This window comes from Leuresthes tenuis, unplaced genomic scaffold, assembly GCF_036924035.1.
Source record: "Leuresthes tenuis unplaced genomic scaffold, fLeuTen1.0.hap1 SCAF_17, whole genome shotgun sequence".
Taxonomy (NCBI): Eukaryota; Metazoa; Chordata; class Actinopteri; order Atheriniformes; family Atherinopsidae; genus Leuresthes; species Leuresthes tenuis.
In genome coordinates, this window is record NW_027325371.1 from 20,074,294 (window position 1) to 20,081,553 (window position 7,260).

The following is a 7,260-nucleotide window of genomic DNA, read 5'->3' on the forward strand; positions in this document are numbered from 1 at the left end:
TATCTGTGAATGGTTGAGTGTTTGAGGAGTGAATATGGGCAGTGGATCTCCTGTTTGTCAACAAATGTGTGAGAAAAATCATTTAAAAAAGATTTTTAAAAACAATGTTCCTCAAAGGAAGATTGTAAAGGATTTGCATATTTCGTCCTCTACTATGCATGATATCGTTAAACATTTCAAGGAGTCTGAGGAATTTCTGTGTGTAAAGGACACAAGCTGGACAAAAGTGATCTTCTATGGCACTTCATTACGAAGCCGTTACTCATCAACAGCTGATAAAACCACACGGATAAGGGATTGCTATGGGAGACCTTTGTCAAGCACTGCAACACAGATTCGGATTCACAAATGTCACTTCAAACTTTACTGTACAAAAAAAGAAGCCGTATGTTTATTTGTTCAGAGGCAGTATTGACTTCTCTGGGCTCAGAGGCATCTGGGATCACACAATGGAAAAATGCATTGTGGTCAGACCAGTCTGTATTCTTTTTTGGAAGAAAATTAATGCTGTTTGCTCAAAACAGAAGATGAGAAGGATCATCCAGACTTTTATGAGCCACAAGTCACAAAGGCCAGACTCTGAGATGGTATGGGATAGTGTCAGTGCTCTTGGCAAAGCTCATTTACACAATGGCAACACATTTTTTAACAAGACTATACAAAACCACATTCAGCACTCATTACAAAGGCATGGCTGAGAGAGAAGAACAAGTAGTACCAGTACTAGACAGGCCTGCCTGTAGTCCTGACCTGTCTCCAACAAACAGTGTGCAGAAAGTTTTTTTAAACCAAAAATGCAATAGCTATAACCTTGTACCTGAACAAGGTTATAAGACGCATTTGTTGTAAGAATGGGACACAATAACACCTGAAATGTTTTCAGTGTTTTTTCTGGTTGCAATGGAACAAAAGTCAAAATAAATGTAAGAATTATTGGGTTGTTTTATAGTTGCACCTTCCAGCCAAACCTTTTCCTCTTTGGGGTTGTACAATCTGGTTTGCATGAAGGTGACAAATTGCTCTGAAATCTCCATCGCTATGTCATATGAAAACCAGAAAGTGTAACTGTTTGGAAAGCGTTGTTTCATGAAGGCACAAGAAAAAGATAAATGACTTCACAGAGCTGAGAACAGGTTTCCTTTTTTCTGGTTAATGGGGGATGCAAGGTTTTCACTCAGACTGGATGTTATTCATTCAGTTATGCGGTTGTGACTGAATTTTTCCAGTTCAACAGCCCTGAGGACAATCAGCACACGTGGTGATGTATAATTTTCTACTCACCTGCAAGCATACACAGGACTTTAGCAGATGGGAGAAGCAAGGCTTTCCAGATCACAGCCTCCTCTCTCATCCAGCTGCAGCATCACTAAAAACAAACTGTACAGCTGCCGGCCCTCACTGCACTGAGCTCCAGAGAAACAAAGCTATGTGGTGTCAAGTACATGTAATCATGTGATAGACAGTCCAGTCAGCATTATTTTATGCAAAACATACATTCAAGCAATTTATAATGACTGAAAGCATGATTTCATGGATATTGTATTTGCTCAGTCTCTGAAGGAAGAGCAGTGCCCTCATAGAAACATGAAAGTGAATTTATGTAACTGGTGTCCAGTTACATAAATGAAACACTGCAAAAACAACTCCATTGACCTTAATTGATAAGTCTGGTGTACCCATATTCTCCATTTTCAGTTTTTTAAGGTATTTTAGTTAGTTAAAGCCCCACTCCAGCCACCAAATATGATCATGTTCATTTCAAAGCTTTTACCTCTCCAGTCCAAATCCAATGCAGCCCTCTTGTGTGAATCAAATAACAAACTTGCAGGTATTTATGGCAACAGAATGCAGCAACAATGAAGAAAGGCACAGAATGATCAAAATTTACATAATTAAGTCTACTGACAAAATAGAATACTACTAACATGAAAACTTTTATCACTCGTAACAGCAATCAATGAATGAGGGGCAAACTTATGTATGAGGTAGACTGGCAGGAACTTCCAGTCTGAGTGTTAGTGACAGACTCAACTCACATATACATTTATACTGTGAAGTCCTGCTTTAATCTGCCTTTCAACTTGATCTACGTATCTTGATATAAATGGTGCGGGCCACGCTAACAATGAAATCAGTTAAAGCAACTGTCCTGACTAAGCTGGCTGTTATATCTCTAAATGAGTAATTGAGTGGCCTTTATCCAAATCTGCATGCAGGTGAATCCTTTTGCCAATATGTGTGTTCCCTATGTTGCTTTGAGTCTTATGACACAGGATCAAAGTTTTGAATTTCAACACATAGAGCAGAGACACTGCAGAGACTTTGCTGCTTTGGGGATTCCTGGATCCACAGTCTTCATCTGCTCTTTGTAAAGAGTTGTGATCCTCTTAGAATTTTGACCAATCTTCAACCAAGATTTTAGGCGATTGGTAAAGTTTTCCGGCTTAGGTGTCCAAATCTGCCAAACAAACCAGGTTGAGCGCTGCCCCTCTATGCAGCCAACAGGTTAGTGACAGAAATCTGTTTCACAGTTGCTATTGTGCGAATTTGTGAGAGTAAAACAATTCATTTGTAAATCTTTTCAACGGGAGAGAGATTCTCAAGAAGAAGAAGTTAAATTAAACAAGTCTCATGCAAGTGAAAGTATCAGCGGTAATATATTCATTTTCTATTGCTTCCAGCTATGTTAGAGACATGGCCAAGGCTGCTTGTTGCCGCGGGTCTTGAATCATGTAGCTGTGGCTGTGTACTTATCACTTGACTGCAGGAATTGCAAATGAGAGTGGAACAGAGAGAAAAAACATATAGAAAATAAATTTTTTGGCTGACAGATATGCCTGCTTGTACTAGTGGTGTCCCCCAGTAAATATGGTTGGAAGATCACTATAATATCATAATAGTCAGTTTAGTGGACGACCCAGCTGTTTGTCATCCTTACCGAGCATGTTCCAGTTTCTTCTCCAGCACTGTAAGTGGTGCACTGAGGAGTCAAAGCACAAATTTCTGCTGATTTTGCTAAAGATATACCATATGCACACATGAACAAGATTAACAACTTTTCATTTGGTCTTTATCTTTTTTTTTCATTCACTATGAAACTTAATGAACATGTAATAATTCCAGATACATACTGCACACAAGGTGTCAGAGCCTCAGAGGTTTAGCAAGAAGGTCAGCGAAAGCGAACTAAAGCATATCAAAGAACAATCCAGTAAAAGAGAGTACTCGGGACATCTTAAATTCAGCTATAATCAATAAACTTTGCAACAATAAGCATGGACTTCCCTTTGAACATTTGACATACATATTTCACTCATTAACTAATCTACCAAAGTTAAATGATTTACATGTTTTGGGATCACCATCCACCAAATTGCTTTTTTGTTTTAAATTTTTTTACAATCAATCGTTAGCTGCTTGTGAGAGGACCCAAGGGACAGGAGGAATGATTCCTCATGACATTCCAGCCAAATTTCTGACAAAACATAAAACCCAGTTTTATTTCTCCCATTCTGTTCTTTTTTGTTTGCCTGTTCCAGTAACATGCATGAGCAAGATGTTCTTATCTAAAGATGACGAAGACCTACAGCTTCTTGCAACATTCCTGTGAGAATGGGAGAAACTCTTTTTCTCTTTTCTAAGCCTCATCATCAAACAGTAACTTGATCATGCCTTTGCAGTGAGCAGTAGAAATTCTTGGTGCTGCTTTAAGCATGTATTTTGTGCACCCAAAGTCCAACTGCAGCTGTGCCTGACTTTTATGAGTTGTTGTTTCAAGTTGGCATCAATCAAGACACATAATAACCCTTCAACTTGATTTAATTTCTTTACTTCCTAATTCTGCAAGTGTACATTTCCTTGCTGTCACCATACATAGTTTAATATTCAACTCCTGTGCAATGACCATAGTAGATGCACAAATAAATGCAAGCAGTCTTTATTTGACTGCTGCTGTTTGCTGTATTAATTTGCAAGTGGTTATACACATTAGGTATTCATCAGTAACATGCAGCTTCATGAGTTCCTTAGGAGAGGCTCATAATAAATCACCACAGAGACCCCTTGCGGTGAGACAAGGTAGTGCAGCACAGACACTGCTTGTGTTGTATTTTCTTCCACTGTGTGCTTACAAAGCTCTAAAATGTGGCAGTTAATCTCCCACCTAGAAGAGGACAACAATTTAAAATTAAAATTAAAATCCCAGATGGTTACACTTTTGTCTGGTAATTTATACAAGTGGGTGATCTGGACATACAAATATTACTCTGATTCTTGGTTGATGCTTTGACTGGTCATTTGGGAGAGCTTCCTCGTCTAAGTTAGGATTTTAACTATGGAGTTCATTCTATTTTCTCACTCCTTCAGAAGTCCTCATCGTCATGAATTAGAGCGAGCACACCGTAGTGCTCCAACCTAATCTGTAAGGCGATCACAAGGTCGTGTTAGGGTCAGAATTAAACACACATGCACAAACGCACACACAAACTACCAGTTAAATGAGATTAAACTAAAGCCAAGGTGTCAGATGTTGTGTCAGATAGTCTTAAATCAGTGATTGTCTGGTGTTTCCGGTCTGTTGAGAAGGAAACAAACTGTGCAACAATGCATAGGTGGAGAAGCTTTGCGTAAGAATGAAAACTTTTCGTCAGATTTTTTTATTTTTATGATTACGACTGTTGCTCTTAGCTTTGCACCTCACTCTTTAATCAAACACAGCCACTGACTGACGTCACCAATTAGACCCCCAGACAGGAGCAGCTGGTATTGTGGGTAATCCTGATGGCAACAGTGTCGTATTGTGACCGGGGCACCTCTCCAGCTGGAAGCTCAAAGGCAGGGCCAGCAGGACGTCCTTAAACCCACATCACTATTGCATCACACACCGTTGCTCCTGACAAATTTAGTTCATAAGAGGATCGGCCCATTCATGACAGTCAAGACACACAAACAAAGAAGCGGCGTGCATGCAGACTTTTAATGCCTGGGGTGTGCACATATTTGCAAATGCATTCATATCATACATTTCACATTAACTACAAGGGGTGGTACGAAATGCAAATATCGACGGCAATCATGATAAAAAAAATTTAATATTGATATGAGGTAGATAGCAAATATGATATTGGTATTTGATCTCAGATGATAAAATGTATCAACAAAATAATTGTTCAACTTCCTTAACTCCTAACAAATTTCAATTACCGAAAATGGAGACTAACCCTCAAAAAACAAAGAGGAATCAATATAACAGTGATATCCCCGAATGGCTTTTCTATCTATATCATGATGGTTATCGTGAATGCATTTGGCTGTGACAATTTTTTAGTGAAAATCTGATATCTTGACTGCTCTCAAATCTGTAATGTCCAAAACTCGGTAATACACTCAGTAAGATACTTAAACTCTGCAGGGACCAGTGAGATTTCTGCAAAAGTTGTTGAGATATTTCTGTCTGAGCCAAAGTGGCGGACTGACTGCTCACCCCTTGGCGCCATGCTGCCAGCGTGACTAATGAGACATCAAAAACAAACTTGAGACAGCAGGAGAAGAAATAATCTCTTTTCCCGTATCAAAAATGAGATCAGAGACAGAGAAAATCACAGATCCTTTGGTGATTTGTTCCAAATATGCTGTGCCAAATAAAAGCCCTCAGAGATGTCAGAATTCTGATTGAGAGCAAGCAAAACTATCTGAAAAGGAGTTAAGATAGTTGGCTGTGTCACACTGAACAAGCAGGTCACTGAGGACACGCACACAAGGCTTCTTACTATAGTTTCATGACAATAAAAAGCCAGTCAGGTTATTGGTTCACTTAATATGGTTATTAAAGTTTCCACCAGACTGTGTGTTCCTGATTTGGGACTTACACCAGTAAAGAGTAAAGATGATCACTTATCTGGTGTTCAATGATGGTTCAGTGTTGTCCTGGATTAAAAAAAAAATACAACTGAAGGTTTCATGAGAAAGTGATATGTGTCAGGCTTGCTGGTGAGGTAGGACCCAGATGCAGTTCTTAGAATTAAAAAAGGTTTATTTCCAAAAAAACACAAAAACAGGGAGCAAGGCAAAAACATAAAGAGCCAGATTAAAAAATTCTTAAACTGTGAATTAGCAAAAAACAAGACCGTGAAAACAAGACTATGGAATAAATAACTTTCACAAAGACTAGGGCAAGACTATGAACTATGAGGCAGGAAACCAGACTTAGCTTTACATGAATTTGGCATGAAAGGGATGTGAGGAATCTGCGATGAGTGAAAGGAAACCAGGAGACTAACTGCTGTGGAGGGAGTGATTAGTGAATGACGTGCAGCTGATGACAATGAAACAGGTGATGTGAGTGAAGCTGATGGCGGGGGAGAAACATGACAAGAACTGAACCTAAAAACATGACAAAAACCTGAAAACATAACAAATGACCTGAAAACAAGAGTTAACAAAACATGAGCTGTGACAATATGTAGCTAAGTTAGTCTACAGCTCAATATGTAAAGGTTTTACGATAAATTGCAATTTATTACGTTTCTTAAGTTACAAAGTCGTAACATACCTACATTTTGCATGACCAAAAAATGCTTGTCCTTGGCAACTGTAACATGTTCACATTTTGTTTTCTGTGAAACTGTTACAAATGTGAAATTGCACGACTATGATGTGATGAAAACGCTTGAATGGAGGCAGGAGGGAGTGGATGGATGTGTTACATTGCAGACTATCATGCAAGAGAATCACACGATTCCCACTCAACTCAATACTTCTGACATCTTTTCACTTTAAATCTTCATTGTCAGTCACAATTGGTTAAGGTTAGACCAAAAAAATAACACAAGGTTCAGCTTGAATGTTATTATTATTAAAAAATATTATAATGATGTCACACATTTTCTTGTGAGATGGTGCTAGGTAATCTGAGTACTGTACACTTACAAATGGCATGCAGAGTTGTTACTGTGTGAGCTATGGCCTCAAAGAAGCATGTGGAGATAAAGCAGAATCCTGTGGAAGTCTGCATGAAATATTGTTCAGATCTTAACTCTGAGACAAACAACAATGCCACCCTGGATAATAACAAAGTATTTCTGGAAGATCTTAGGCCCGAGTAGACTTAGGTGCAGGTGTCCTTTGTAAACAACACTGACCCAGAGAGAGCTTTGTCTGTGTCCTTCACACAGTATCAGTTGATCTACGGAGGAACAGTAAGATGAACAGGGAGGAGGGGAAGACAGAATGACAGAAACTTTGTTGTATTATTCATCAGCA